The sequence below is a fragment of the Argiope bruennichi genome, chromosome 7, assembly GCF_947563725.1.
Source record: "Argiope bruennichi chromosome 7, qqArgBrue1.1, whole genome shotgun sequence".
Lineage (NCBI taxonomy): Eukaryota > Metazoa > Arthropoda > Arachnida > Araneae > Araneidae > Argiope > Argiope bruennichi.
The window spans coordinates 60556537-60574136 of NC_079157.1; positions in this window are offsets into that span (position 1 = coordinate 60556537).

The window sequence follows — 17600 nt, forward strand, 5'->3', positions numbered from 1 at the left end:
TATAATCCAAAACATTATAGCTATGTAAACATTTAGTTTGATTTACATATCTTTATACCATATTTAATAATTTATTTATAGAAACGATAATTTACTCATAAGAAATACATTGAATATTACTGCAATGCGCATGAATATAATTCAAATTATCAAAATATATTTGAAAATATTATTAAATTTTTTTTAACTGAAGAAAAATTGTACTAAAATAAATACGATATTTCAAAATAATATATATATTTTTTTTTAAGTTTAAAATGCTGTAAAAATACTTTCTTTTTAATTATATGTTCTAAATTTATTGAAGAAAAATTTTAAAGTTTCGAATAATTTTTAATTAAAGATCTCAATGAATTTTTAAAAACTTTTCATAATGTACGCCTGCAGCCAAAAAAGTAACTATGTGCCATAATTGCTAAACTTACATCCAATGATGTGTCCTGCTGAATATTTCGAAACATTTTTTTTTTTTCATCTTGGATATCTCTTGACGCAATTCAAGAATAGTATGCAATAGTAATAGCCTATAATCATAATCATATTAAAAATAAGAATGCTGTATATATTTGCGCTACTGTATATAGTCTGTTGAACATAAAGAATATAATACTTGTCATAGCAAATCAGAAACATACATTTCACATGCTTGAACACACATTAGTTTACAATAATAACCCGAAATTCTTGATATAACTTCTTATTACTTTTTGCATAACTATGCTTAGTAGAAAAGTAGTTTAAAATTGCATAATTATTTACACAGCATGCACTAGAAATGTTTGTTTATAAGAACATGATTTTGAAATCATGGAAAACAAGGTTCAAAACATATCAAGTTGATATGTTTATATCAACTTGGGGTTTATAACTTTACTACACTTGTACGTCTGATAAAACAATTAGTATTTGAATAAGTAACTTGTGCTGCCATCTAATTAAAGAAAATTGAATTTTTCTCATTTCTAAATTATGGTTTGCATGTTATAGAAGATTGAAAAGAAGACAGAGGACACTACACTCTTAAATAAAAGATTTAATAAACCCCATGTAAAGCTATTTTAGCAATTTCAAGAAAATTCGACCTGTAAACAAAAATATCGTAACCTGATAATGTTATGGGCTTGATTCTTCCATCTTAATGCATTTTTGCAATGTATCTTTATTTATATCAGAAATAATGGACATATACAAAAACATACTTCATAGCAAACAAATACGGTTAGATAAAACAATGAAAATCATTGTTGCGAAACGTATACTTAACAATATATCAAAAATTTATAGAAACAAACAAAAAAAAAATATGGAGATAAAATAAGCATCACAGAAAAATTAGTATTTGAATTTTGATGAAGTATATAAATAGTTTTTATGCACTAAAATGCTCTGAAGTTATTCATGAAAAAAAATTAAAATTTTAATAAATTTTTATTGGAAATTTGATTAAAAATTTAAAATAGTTACTTAGGGAGCTTCTACTACTTAACCAGTGCATATTCCTGCCTTATTTACGAGGTCAACTCTAGGTCAAATGATCTGCACCGCAAAGCATTTGCTACACTTTTTACCTATGTACGTCAAATGGCTCGTGTGTTATGACGCAATTTACCAACAATATACCAGAATTATTAAAAGTAAACTTCGAGAATTCTACGATCTCAGTATTTTATACTTCCAAGAAACTGAAAGAATCATTCATTCTTACTTTCTCATATATGAAGTACACTATGAATAAGAATTGTAATCTTCAAAAAAATCGAATTCAAGATTTTGATGAGTCTCTACGTTTCAGAGCTGTCTGAATCTAGAAAACACATTTATAGAATTATGAGTCTGTGAATATCATAACTTAAAACCGTCTTGAGCCACAATGAAGGGATTCTTTGCATGATTTTCAAACCAAATTTGTATATATTTATCAAATTTTAAATAAAATTCATACAGAGGAAATCTCCAAGTCAACACAATAACTATAAAATGAAGAGAGTTAGATGTATAAAATTAATGTACATATTTAACTCCCAAACAGTTTATAACTGTCAAATCTGGAAAGAATTCCCTTTGGAATTGACATTCTATTCAACTGTAATTTCACAAGCATGGAAACACAATAGTTACAGTTAAGTGTTAAATTTTGATTGCAATTTATCCAAAGAAAAGCATTCTGAATACACATTTGTTTTTTATTCATTTGGTTCAACATTTTATTGAAGTTTAATTATGCACATGATTTTGCAATACAACTGTAATTAAACATTATTTTGTTTCGTTCAGCCTAAATATTATTTTTAATTAAAAAATATAAGTGTTTTAAAAAAGGAATTAATTTGTTATATTTTAAATTAGAATTATATGTCACGAAACAAAATGTAAAAATTGAAAATCAGGATATACGATAAAGATATCATATTCAAGTTGTATCTTGTAAATAAAATATGGTTTTTCACATATAAATATTATCTATATCAGGAATCTAAATAATATATCATTTTAATAATATATTATTATATATTATTGTTTTTTAGAGAATCTGTCTTTCTAAATATGGTAATCATCTGAGTGTTATTGAACAAAAAAAGAAAAAATAATATGAGATTGTATTTCTTGAAATTTTAAGAAAGGCTTGAAGGTAGTCACTGGACAAAATAAATAAATTAAAAAAAGCAGTATATAAATCAACCTTCAAAAAATTAAAAACGACAAAATATTAATTAATAAAAAAATTAAAAGCATTAATAACTGAAAAAGAATAAATAATTTATTTCACTATTTTTTTTTCTCTTTCAACCTTTTTCCTTTTTTAATATCGTTCACAGTATTAAAACTACCACATTAAAAAACATTCAGCTGCAATTAATATATATATACATATATTAATATATATATACATATATTAATCCAATCATGAATGCATTATTTAAATCTAAAAGTGAGCGGTTGCAATTGTTTGATTTAATATGAGACGTTTAATCATTTTACTTAAATTAATAGGTAATGGATAGGTAGATGATTTCGACACAAGATGTCGCCACCTCTTCTGGTGCATTCTGATCTCTCGCCACAGAGAACGGTTCAATCCACTTCCGATCATTCACTTCCCGGAGTGGATAGAGGCCAATGTTCGGCCTAGACGAAAGAGACCTTGAAATCATCTTCCTCTTGAAACGAAAGTGTTTTTCGGCTAGCGAAGGTCAAAGACAGCCATGGACCTCTATTGGCAGTTCATTCTCATGAGATGACCCGAAATTCTGCGGTTTTAGCTGATGAGGTCGCTCGGTCTCACTTTCATATGTCCTCTTCGCGAATGAAGCTTGCGGACGTGTCATTGAGAGACACGGTTTGTCCTCTAAAATAACTTTAGTAGCGAGGTTGTTCTGGCTTCAGATGAAGGTTTATTGGCTCATGAAAGAGATAAATATTGTAGAATGGAAGAGATAAAATAAAAGGAGGATTTAACCTTGCTTGCAAGTTTCGAAAATTAGATTAGGCATAGAATAATATAGTAGATATTTTTTTTTAATTCAAAGTATTAAAAAGTCAAACGTAATAGTATTTGTTTTATTAAATATTTTATAAGAATCTCAATGTAAAATTTAGAGATCATTATTATTATATTAAAATAAAATATAATACAATTTCTATTTAAAAAATTGTTTATTTAAGATATTAAGCAGATGATATTTTTAATCTTAACTAAATATAAATTGGTTTTTTAAATTAATATAGTTCTGTTTTATTCAAAATATTAAAATATATATATAATATTTTATTTTAACATTAATAGTTTTATAGTATAATATTAGATTAAGTAATTTATCTATTTATATAATATCTAATTTCTATTTGGTAAAAAAATTATTCATTCAAAACATATTGAATCCATTTTTTAAAAATTTTTAATAAACACAATATGAATTTTTTTTAAAAATATTAACACATTTTTATTCAAAGTATTAAAAAGACATATGTTCTAATATTTCTTTTCATATTAAATGCTTGCTAAAATACTACAATATCTAGGGACAGCATTGCAAAATCTGGTGAAAATTGTTATTTTAATGCAACATATTACATATTTTTAGAATTTCTTCTTCTCCGAGTATTAAAAAGTTAGCATTTTGATATTTAATAAATATAAAATAAATCCTGATTTGTTATTTCAATAATATGGTTATTATTAAGTAATATTTAAAAAAATTCATTGTTTTATTGACATATTTATATCGATTAATAATTATAAGTGCAAATTTCATATTATTGGATTTTTTAAAATATTTATTATTAATATTATGTTTATCTTTAAACAATGCTTAAAATTAATAGTTATTATTTCAGTGTAATATTTTGATGCTTCGTTAATTTAAGCTAAGTTTAAATTATACGATTTCATCATCATGTGATTTCATCATCATAATGATGATGAAATGCTAATGATGAAGTGCTAAGGATGATGAAATGCTAAGGATGATGAAATGCTAATGATGATGATTTAAGCATTACGCAAAATTATATTATCGTATGCATTAAACAATGAATTAAACCCATTACTTATTAGAATATCTACGGAACAAACGCTAGAGGAGAAGTTAATTTCTGTTTATTTGAATGATATCTTATTATTCACTTTTTTTAAAAACTTTGACTAATTTAACTAATATTATATTAAAAAATATAGTATAAGCATGAACATCATATCTCTTTTTACTTGTAGTTAATAACTGATATTTTACAGCAAATTTCATGTTTATTATTTCTGGTATTATTTGTTGTATTTTAGCTTGTAATAAATGTAACGTGATTTGATGGTCAAAAATCAATACACGACAACGAACCTCCCATTGCAGTGCTCCCTAAACCATTGTCCTGTTCAGCAGCATGCATTCCAAATGACGTGATGAAAATGGATGAATGGAAATTAGTAGAAATTGCATATTCTACCCTGACCATTTTGATCTGTTTTTCTCCTTAAGGATATGTTTTGTAGCACCATCACTTCCACAATGTGACATGGAGTGATCGTCAACGTTAAAAACTTAACTAAGATAATATGATATGCAGACAAAATCTGAGTGTTCTACAGAGTTTTGTTTATTTTAATTACAGTAACGTCTCGTTTTAAAGCAGCATTCGGTCTATTTTGGGATGGACCTCGTAATTTTGAGCCGCATACAGATGACGAGGAGGACACCTGAGCTGGCACCCCCTCTCCAACTTCCACACCGCATCAGAGGCAAGGAAAAAGTGTTCAACAGAAAAAATGTTTGAGAAAAATTGAAAGTTTATTAAAGTTCGAAGAATATAGTTTTTTTTCCACCATTAAATTATTGTAGAAACAACTGATTTCTCTTCTAATGCATAATCTTTGCATTTTAGAATCTTAAATTTGTTTACTTGTACGTAAAATAAAATGAATATGAAATATCTAGTTTATTCTCACTCATAATGGGTATGATATAATTTTTAATATATATATCAAGTTATTTTGTATTATTATGTTTAAAATTTCTACTTTATTACGTATGTACAATAATACTTTATTACGTTGATTTTATACATAAATTTTATGTATTACAGCAGCTTTTAATTTTAGGAATCTTAAACCATTTTTCGCTACCTTTTGAGTTGAAATGGATATAAAAATTTTCTCGATTCATTATAGGTTCAATAAATTTTCTTATATATACAAATTTATTACTTATTACTATGTTTTTTGTTACTATTTTTTTATCCATTTTTTGTCATGTTTATTATGTATTTTTTTATTTTATAACAGTTATGTAGTACTTGCATATAAAAAAAAATCACTTCCCATTTCTATTTTTGCAACGCCCACTGTGGTGGCAAAGTCAGTATATTTAACAAATAAGCGCTGGCATCCTGGCGTAGGGGTAGCGCGTCTTCCCCATGATCTGGGCGTCCTGGGTTCGAGTCCCGGTTTGGGCATGGTTGTTCTTCCGTTGTTCTATCTGTGAGATGAGTGAATGCGCCCTCCTGTAAAAAGGGGTTGTGCAAGCGAATGAGTGAAGCACGAGGAACAACGCCGTACTCTTGACCCTAGTTGGCGCTATTATGAAAACAAGAGACCCCCCTCCACCGGCTTAAAATCGCTGTCTTCGTAACAGCGGGCTTGTCCCTGGCAAGTGCCATACGAAACAACAACAATAAATAAGTGAATAAATATGATGAGAACAGGATATTATTACATATAGATTAGTTTTACAAGAAAACGTGTTTATGTACAAAGCAAAACACCTCACTTATACTCAATGCATAATAATAAAAAAATAAAACATGCCATTATTTATGCATGTCACATATGCTTCTTGAAGTTTCTGATTAGGCTGGCTGTTGCTATTAAAGTAGGGCATAATTTTGAACATTATTTTCAATATATTAAAAAAGCTAATTTATGAAATAAAAAAAAAAGTTGAACTGTGCGAGCACCAATTAGGAACGGTTATTTTGCGGCCACTTAACATTTTCCCCTCTTAATTGTGGCAATGTTAATTTCTCTACTACATTCCAAAATTGCAAATGTCGTTGGATGTACAAAACAATTGAACTGGAACTCTTACAAATTTTTCAATCTAATAATTTTTATAGAATGATGTAAATTGTAATTGCGACTGTGTAAGATGCCATTATGTTTCAAATCACTCTACAGGGTACATCGTTAGATACAAGCTACGCACTTCGTAGCGCAGTTGCTGGTTGAATGATTAATAAAAATTTTAATTCAGTTTTTAATAAAAAATTATTAAGATTTTAATGTTTTTCTTCCTTTATCAATGATTTCAGAGCATATTATTTCAAAATATTTCTTCGTGCAATACATGAAAATTTTTAAAAAGTTTTCAGTTATTCTAATTTTATTTTCATACAACATTTTCTCTACTCCAAATAGATTTTTAAATATATTTTAAATGCATTTTCCAATTTATTTCCTTAATTTACTTATTATCGTCATACACAAGGCTAATACAACGATTTTAAATACATTTTTTCATATGTATGCTATAGTAACTGCAAAAGAAAAAGCTAAAAAATAACATAAAACCAGGCATATCAGTCTTAAAATGTTATCTTGTTGTGATGCTTTGGACTAGAGGTTTAAATATCTCTTATTTTATTTTATTTTTTATAAATACTTGAATATCATTTTAGAATAGACAACAGTATATCTATCTATCAAAATATATATGTGTATTGTGTCTTGAGATAAACATTCTTTATGTTCCATTATGTTATTTTATTTTTTTATAAATAATTTAATGTCATTTTAGAACAGACAACAGTATGTCTATCTATCAAAATATATATGTGTATTGTGTCTTGAGATAAATATTCTTTATGCTTCATTATGCTATTTTATTTTTTATAAGTAATTTAATATCGTTTTAGAACAGACAACAGTATATTTACCAAAATATATATGTGTCTATTGTGTCTTGAGATAAACATTCTTTATGTTTCATTATGCTATTTTATTTTTTATGAATAATTTAATATCATTTTAGAACATACAACAGTATATATATCTATCAAAATATATATGTGTATTGTGTCTTGAGCTAAACATTCTTTATGTTCCATTATGTTATTTTATTTTTTATAAATAATTTAATGTCATTTTAGAACAGACAACAGTGTATCTATCTATAAAAATATATGTGTGTGCGTTGTGTCTTGAGATAAGCATTCTTTATGTTCCATTATGTTATTTTATTTTTTATGAATAATTTGTCATTTTAGAACAGACAACAGTATATCTACCAAAATATATATGTGTGTATTGTGTCTTGAGATAAACATTTTTTATGTTTCATTATGTTATTTTTTATAAATAATTTAATATCGTTTTAGAACATACAACAGTATATCTATCTATCAAAATATATGTCTTGAGATAAACATTGTGTCTTCAGACAAACATTCTTTATGTTTCACAAAGAAATTCTTAGCTTACTTCCTCCGATGATATGCGAGTACAAATTGAGAAATAAATTATTGAATTCAGGAGTTCAGGGTAAATACTAAGACAATTGGAACAATGTCTCCCAGTTAATGCCCATGCTAAAACGTACTCACACCACAGTTTTGTAGGATTTCAGCTTAGTCCAACGGTATTACTAGAGTTTGATCAAGCGGGACAAATGCCTTGCTCGCATTTACAGAGAGTGAAAAGTTGATTAAAATAAATTGTGAAGTATTTTTTTCTTATTTTTTTAGTAAATAATTAATGTAAATGCAGCAACTAAAATTAAATTGGTCTAACACATTACTCAAAGATGGAATCTGATTGTTGGTTATAGTATCAAAATTGAAGATATAAATGGAACTTCAAAGCAATTATATTTACAGGAAACATATGTCCATCCGTTTGCGTTTAAGCATGATAACTGAAATTCGGAAAGATTAAATTTAGCATATGATTTTATGAGGATAAATGTTGATCTGTATTATATTTAGGACTAAATCCATGAAAAAGTTAATTGCCTGTCAGTCTGTGTGTTCTTGAGTACGTAAAAATTATAATTGAAAAATGTGGTATTTTAGATGAATGACATTTGTTGCTTTAAAAAAATCTAAAATTCTAACTTTTCATAAAGTTTTAATTCCTAATGCCAAAAAAGAAACACTGTTTACACGATATCTTCACAACATTATGGAGCACATAGCATATCATATTGCGCAAGTGCAAAAAGAGGCGAAAGGAGAAAACACTGACAGTTCTTTTTATTTATTTTAAGCTTTCGGAAATTAGTTTTTAATTAATTTTTTTTTCCTGGTCTGGACCCTTTTCGTCTAAAACCGTCCTTCGTCTAATTGATAAAAAAAATGACGATTTCTTTTCTCCTGCTCGTTTAAAATTAATTTCGATTATTTATTTCTCATACTTTTCAATAAATGGAAAATTCATTTTATCATCGAAAGGAATGCAAACATTCGAATAAACAAATAATATTAAAATTCAAAAATATTTTGACTGTTTCAAATGATTGATTGCTAGAAATAATTCTGATATTTATTCACTGAACTGTGAAAAAATTATAGTTACAAGTTACGTTAATAGATGGCAGCACAATAGGTAAAATCAAAAACGAAAACCTTTTATTTGCGGGGAGGTGGAATTAAAAGTATTTACATGACATGTTTATAAACTTTCCTGCAATCTGTAAATTGGAAAAAAGTAAGATGATCAATTAGAACATTGACATATAAGAATTATTATCATTTTTTTTTCGAATTTAACGGATTGAATTCAGCTGATGGATACAGCAAGATCTATATCGTTGGTTGTATAACATTCAATGTATACAATGAATATGTATATCTCATTGAAGACTGATTTACTAAGACCTCTTCATCACTATATGACAATGAGCGATTATTATATTCTCCGTTACCAGGCCATCCACAATTTCACTAGTTATATCAGATAAAATCACCTTGCTCTAATAACTCTAAGATTTTCTTTCGGTTTTAAAAATTCTAAAAAAGTATATAAACATATGAAAATAATCAATATTAACATTCTAATCAGACACGATTTTTTTTCATTATCATGCAAAATAATGAAATAAATGTAGCTAAAAAGCTTTTTTTTTTTAGTGTGGAAGAAAAAGAATTTATGTTAAATATAAAAAATATATATATATGAAACATCAAAAATGCATAATTATAAAAATAGTTTAAAAATAACCAACAGCAAATTATGATGTAACTCACTATACGACAAATTATGATTTTATTTACTGCATTTAGAACTCTCCAAATACATGGAACTATAAAAAAATCACTACAATGTTCCCAAAAACAAAATTTAATGATTTTAAATAAGTTAACAATACACAATATTACAAAACACATTGTTCTAAAGTGTCTAATTATTTTAAATGATTATGAAAATTATTTTGACCATGATGCCTTAAAGTCAATTTGAAAATTCTAGTAAAACGACGGATTATTTCATATGTAAATTCAGTACATTTCTGTAATGTCATGGTATGTATTTAAAGCAAAAACTTCTTTCTAGAAATTAAGTCAAAATGTCAAAATATTAAATAGATGAGATTTTATGAGACAAAGAAGAGGCCAATGAATGTGGACCTCAGGATTAAAGAATAACTCAATTTTTATGAAAGTATGAGGTTAAAATATATATCTCATTTTCCTATATTTTATGGCAATTTTTTTATACTACAATAATTTTCAAATTAGTTTTCATAACTCATTAATCAGACTTCGTTTAATTATTCTCCAAACAGAAAATGAACAGTGAAGCCATGTTTTCGAAATTTCTTTCAGAAATGGACGCTGGTTGAGATAAAGGCAACATTAACTTGATATAAAAAACATGGTACCATTGATAGACTAATTTAATATGATGTAAAAATTGGCGAAATTGGTGGTATATTTGTAACTGGAAGATGATTCTTTGATTTTTCCAATTATTTTAAAATCATGGACGGTAAGTGAAAAAAATAATTTTCAAAGGTAAATTACTGCTTTGTTGTTGTAAAAAATTATTTTATCAAATCATTCATTCTGGCGCATTAATCATTGATAATTTTATGATAAAAATGCTTTCTTTGGACATCAACTTCAAAGCAGTATTCTCCTTTTCGGATAAAAAAAAAGTAGAATTTCCTTTAACTATTCATAAGGAATTCTTATTTATGTATTAGGTTTAGAAATTTTTATAAAAATTAATTAGAATGTTTAATTAGAAATAATAATTTAATAAGAATAATAAATTAATAAGAATCTCTACTTAATAACGCAAACGAAGGTTCAAGGAATTTCTCTAAAAAACGTTGAATGTGAATGACATTTACGTATTGCTCAAATGGTATTACGAAAGATAATTGCTATATAGTTAAGACTTTCCTATGGCCGTTTCTTGTTGTTGTTTTTTTGTTTTGTTTTTTATTTTTATTTCTTCCTTAAGACTTCAAGATTTCTCAGTTGTTGAAATTGCTAAATTAATAATCAACTAAATAAACATCCATTTTCATAAATTTTTAAAATTTATTTTAAATCATACTTCGTTTATGTTGTTCAACTAATTGTTTATTAATATTTTCAATTAAGGACGGATAAGATCCTATAATAAATAATAAGATGTATAATTGAAAGGAACGACCCACTTTATCTAGTTTAAAGTCTAGAATAATTATGCTTTAGGATTTATTTGTCTAAAATTATTTTACTAACAAAATTTGTCCTTAATTATGCAGCATCAATACACATGTATGTAGCACACATGAATAATCGTTAGTCGACTTGCGTATGAAATGAATGTGTATGAAATCATAATATGTAATTATTTCAAAGCAGTTTTTATTCATTCAGAAATTTAATTACTGCAATTTTTAAGCATTTTATTAACTATAAAATCGGATATAAACCTCAGAACCTTATTAATAAAACTTTTGTTTCATTTATTTGTGTTTGGGGCTTGTCACAGAAATTGATCAAACATATTAAATACCAAAACAATATTTAATTCTATTTACATGGAACATTCTGCTTACATTTTACATTTGTGCTTTATTCGTCGTTCGACAGTTTATCACATTAAAGAAATATACAAATTTCAATAGGGATTTTTAAAATTTTTGCATAATTAAATATTTGTATCATTTTTGCAAAGATAATGTTTGCTAATTAATTTTTCTTTCTCCTTCTAAATTAACAAAATTTTGAAATTTTGTTTGATGCCCTATTCTGGATAAAAAAATACATTCTTTCGACATTTTTTAAACTAAAATGTCTCTTAATCCATTAATTTAATTTAATTTTTATTCCATACAAATGGGTCTATTTCATAGTAAATAGAGATAGATCGATTTCAAGATGGTATAATATTTAGCACATTGAAAATTAATAGAAAATAATTAATTTTAGAATAAGTAAAATGAAAAAAAAACCCGTTTTGGTGTATTAAACGGTAACGTCCAAATTGATTTCAAACATAATGTTAATAATTTTCTCTTAAATTATGTTAGAAAAAAAATAATCAAAATGGTGGTCAAACGTTATTTAAAAATTTTCTAATCGATATACTTTCTAATCGGTATACAGGTTTTTTTTTCTTTTTTTACTGACGGTACTGAGAGACCTCTGAAGCTCGAACTATCAGCCTCAAAGTCACCAAATTTTGTACGGGAACTATTGACGCCATAGAATAAGGGATCCACAAAAAAAAAAAAAAAAAAAAAAAAAAAAAAAAAGAAAGAAAGAAAAAACCCAAGTTCGAAAAGTTGTCGATAGGGGAAATGTGGCGCTTTTGTTCTAAATTTTAAGTATAACTGCACGATGAAATTTTAAAAAGCTACAATAAACAGATAAATGAATAACAAAGAATTCTCTTTTTCACAAATGTGCTTCATTCGAAAAAATAACTTTTGTAAATGGTTCAATAATAATAATAATAAAGAGGAGATTCTATTCGACTTTTTTTTAAAAAAAATCTTTGTTCTTTTGTTTTTATTCAGTAGAATCGCTTTCCCGGGGAAGGCATCGGCTATTTTCAATATGATCTCGATTTTTCTTGCACTAAACTTTGCATTCTGTACACTGTACTCTCTACAGCTGAGTGCAACATTTCAGGAGGCATGTTCATAACAGTCCGTGTTATGTTTTCCTTTAAAACTGGTACGTTCGAGACTTCATTAAGATAAATCTTCGATTTTAAATAACCCCGCAGAGAGAGTGTGGAGTTAGATCCAGGGAGCGAAGAGGCCATGCAACACGAAAACAGCAACTAATAACTCTTTCTTCTGTAAAGTGATAGCGCAACATTTGCAGTACGGATGAACCAATATATGGTGGTGCTCCATCTTGCATAAAGACACTTTTATCTAAACATTGCCTTTGCTGAAGTTGTGGGATAAAACTACTCAACATATCATGATATCTTTGGGCGTTTACGGAAAAGGTCTGCAGTTCTGACTGAGTAATAATCTCAAAAAAATATGGTCCGATGATAAAATCTGCTGTAAAACCATACCAAACAGTTACTTTTTGAGAATGAAGTGGAACTTCTTGAAATTCATGGGGTTGTTCAGATGCCGAAATTCTAGAATTCTGAGTGTTAACAGTCCCATTCAAATAAAAATGGACCTCATCATTGCAGAGAATTATCCAAGGTCAAGCCTCGTCGACCTCCATCCTGGCAAGAAATGTCAAAGCAAAGATTAATCGAAGATCATAATCTGTAGGTTTTAATTCATGCAAAAAGTCAATTTTATATGGATAAAATTGAAGAATTTTTCTTAAAACTTTCCATACCATTGAAGCACTGACATTCAGTTGCCGGGCAACTCCACGTGTGCTTCTATTACCAGCAGTGCTCGTCTGATTTCTTTCAACGATTGCAGTTGCAACATCTGTGATCGTATCCTCCGATACCGGTTTCTATCCTCTACCAGGCCGAGTTCAGAGAGAACTTGATTTTTTTTCTTCAAATTTTTTAATCATTGCTTTTATTTCATTAATTGATAGAGGTCCTTTACGTAAATTCTTTCGACTTCTAAATTCGCGAAGAGCGGCCGCTGTATTGGATTGATTAAGATAAAATAACTTCACAAGTAATGCGCGTTGTGCTAAAATGAGAAGCATTTTACAAATCAACTGATACTTGAAATGATTTTCTAAGCCCCGCTTTTTTTTTATAACTCAAAATACTGGCTCTAATGTCGACTACATATTCGGGATTTTGCATTTTGCAATTTTTTCCCATGTTTAATGCAAAATGTTAGCTGTCTTAAAGTGTAAAGTGCCACATTTCCCCCTATCGGAAACTTCTGGAACTAAATTTTTTTGCGGATTTCTTTTCCCCATGTCGTCAATAGTCCCCGTACAAAATTTATGGCTTATAGTTCAAGCTACAGAAGTCTCTGAGTACCGTCAGTTCAAAAAAAAACAAAAAAAACACTCGATATATTAAAATATTCTTTAAATACAGTAAAATATCAAAAAAATTATTACTTTCAGATAATTTTGTGTTGGATATAATTGGGAAAAAAAGCTACCATCCACAACAAGTTGTTACGAATAAAGCTATTCGTGCCGATAAATAAATAGGAAATAAAAACATCAATGTTTGTATTATCTTTCGAAATGATATCAGAAGTTTGTGTTCTTTTTCGTATTGATAGATTTCAGCCGGGACAGACTGGAAATCATTGAGGTTAGTGCACAATTTTTGATATAACATTTGCAGCTTACAGTTTTACACAAGAATGCAATATAATGCTACACAAATAAGCTATTTTATATTGATAAAATTGTATTTGAATGGTGCTTCATGATTTTAGAACTGAATATTATTTGTCAGAATATTACGAATCAGAATAGAAAACCGTATTATGTGCAAATTTTATTCAATATAATAACTCTACACCATAATATGATTTTAAAACTTCAAAAACAAAAGAGTTAAAATAAATAAAATGATTAGGTCTGTACTCATAATTGTAGCAATTAAAATGAGGAATTAAATGAATGAAGTGTTTCGTAAAAAAAAATTCTCATTCCTAAAACCGGTCGAGTTCAGGTACCTCAGAATACTGAAATGCCCGAATTTATTTTCAATAATAATAATAATCTCACTTTTTCTAAATATGATAACATATGTTCTAAAGTTGTTGATATACAAAAAGAGGAACTCGCTTAACAGGTTAGGTCTATACTCATAATTGCTGCAATTAAAATGAGGAATTAAATGCATGAAGTGTTTCGCAAAGACAATTCTCATTCCTAAAATCGGTCGAGTTCAGGTACCTCAGAATATTGAAACGCCCGACTTTTTCTTTTAATAATAATAATAATAATCTCATTTTTTCTAAAAACGATAACATGTGTTCTAAAGTTGTTGATATACAAATAGAGGAACCCGCTTAACAGGTTAGGTCTGTACTCATAATTGTAGCAATTAAAATGAGGAATTAAATGCATGAAGTTTTTCGCAAAGAAAATGATGATTCCTTAAATCGGTTGAGTTCAGGTACCTCAGAATACTGAAACGCCCGAATTTTTTTTCCCAATAATAATAATAATAAAAATCTCACTTTTTCTAAATATGATAACATGTGTTGTAAAGTTGTTGATATACAAATAGAGAAACCCGCTTAAAAGGTTAGGTCTGTACTCATAATTGTAGCAATTAAAATGAGGAATTAAATGCAAGAAGTGTTTCGTAAAGAGAATTCTCATTCCTTAAATCGGTCGAGTTCAGATACCTCAGAATACTGAAACGCCCGAATTTTTCTTTCAATAATAATAATAAAAATCTCACTTTTTCTAAATACGATAACAGGTGTTCTAAAGTTGTTGATATACAAATAGAGAAACCCGCTTAAAAGGTTAGGTCTGTACTCATAATTGTAGCAATTAAAATGAGGAATTAAATGCAAGAAGTGTTTCGCAAAGAGAATTCTCATTCCTAAAATCAATCGAGTTCAGGTACCTCAGAATACCGAAACGCCCGAATTTTTCTTTCAATAATAATAATAAAAATCTCATTTTTTCTAAATACGATAACATGTGTTCTAAAGTTGTTGATATATAAAAAGAGGAACCCGCTTAACAGGTTAGGTCTATACTCATAATTGCAGCAATTAAAATGAGGAATTAAATGCATGACGTGTTTCGCAAAGAAAATGCTGATTCCTAAAATCGATCGAGTTCAGGTACCTCAGAATACTGAAACGCCCGAATTTTTCTTTGAATAATAATAATAATAATAATCTCATTTTTTCTAAATACGATAACATGTGTTCTAAAGTTGTTGATATATAAAAAGAGGAACCCGCTTAACAGGTTAGGTCTATACTCATAATTGCAGCAATTAAAATGAGGAATTAAATGCATGAAGTGTTTCGCAAAGAAAATGCTGATTCCTAAAATCGGTCGAGTTCAGGTACCTCAGAATACTGAAACGCCCGCATTTTTCTTTCAATAATAATAATAATAATCTCACTTTTTCTAAATATGATAACATGTGTTCTAAAGTTGTTGATATATAAAAAGAGGAATCCGCTTAACAGGTTAGGTCTATACCCATAATTGCAGCAATTAAAATGAGGAATTAAATGCATGAAGTGTTTCGCAAAGAAAATGCTGATTCCTAAAATCGGTCGAGTTCAGGTACCTCAGAATACTGAAACGCCCGCATTTTTCTTTCAATAATAATAATAATAATCTCACTTTTTCTAAATATAATAACATGTGTTCTAAATGTCATAACATTCCAAATGTTCTATGTTGTTGATATACAAAAAGAGGAACCCGCTTAACAGTTAATTATCAAATAAATGTATGCTCAAACATCCTTTAAAAGCTTTCAGAAAATCCCTATTCCGGAAATCCATCACAGCGAGTATATTTAGCGAACAATGCATGCGCCTCGGATATTCATTCAATCACACCTAAAGAACGATTGAGAAATTTTGCAGTGATGTCTAGGAATCTGGAGCAACTGTCGCAATTTTATTGAGAGGACATTTGAGCATTTTGATAAAGGTAAGGAAGGTCGTTTCTTTAATTCGAAACATCGTATCACTGTAATATTTTAAGATTATTTTGCCTTTCTATATGGTATTTTTGGAAATTTGCATTTTATTCTATAAAAGCGAGAAAGACTAAGTATCACGATAAAAATGTTTTATGTAGTATATAATCGGTAAAAAAAATAGAAAATATGAAATTTATTGCTGTAAGATATGCTTAAAAATTAAAAAATTTTTTTTAGCAAAAATGTGAAAGGAAATAAAGTATCGTTCTCGCAAAAGTTTCGTTTTTGCATTTAAATATATATAATAATTTTTTTTGAAATTAAATGATGCAAAGTAATTAAGTAATATATAATTACAATTTTGATTAATATAAGTAAAAATAAATAAAAGTTTTGCAAAGCGTTTTCTTAATGAACTCTTATAACCTGAAGAAATAAATATGTAAAAAATTTGGCTGTCTATGCCTATCCTGTAGACGGTAATAAGTCATCTTATAAAAAGGAAATAATAAATAATTAACAAAAAATAATAAATAAATATTTATCATAAAAAAATGTTAAAATGAAATAAGATATAAATAATTAAAATAAAAATAAGTAAATAATTAAAATAAAATAATTAATAAATAATTTAAAAAATAATAATAAGTCAATAATTAAAATAAAATATTAATAAGTAAATAATTAAAATAAAATAATTAATTAATAAATAATTAAAATAAAAATAATAAGTAAATAATTAAAATAAAATAATTAATTAATAAATAATTAAAATAAAAATAATAAGTAAATAATTAAAATAAAACAATTAATTAATAAATAATTAAAATAAAAATAATAAGTAAATAATTAAAATAAAATAATTAATAAATAAATAATTAAAATAAAAATAATAAGTAAATAATTAAAATAAAATAATAAATAAATAATTAATTAAAATAAAACAATAAATAAATAAATAATTAAAATAAAATAATAAATAAATAAATAAATAAAATAAAATAATAAATAAACAAATAAATAAAATAAAATAATAAATAAATAAATAATTTAAATAACAGATTAAATGAAGAGAAAG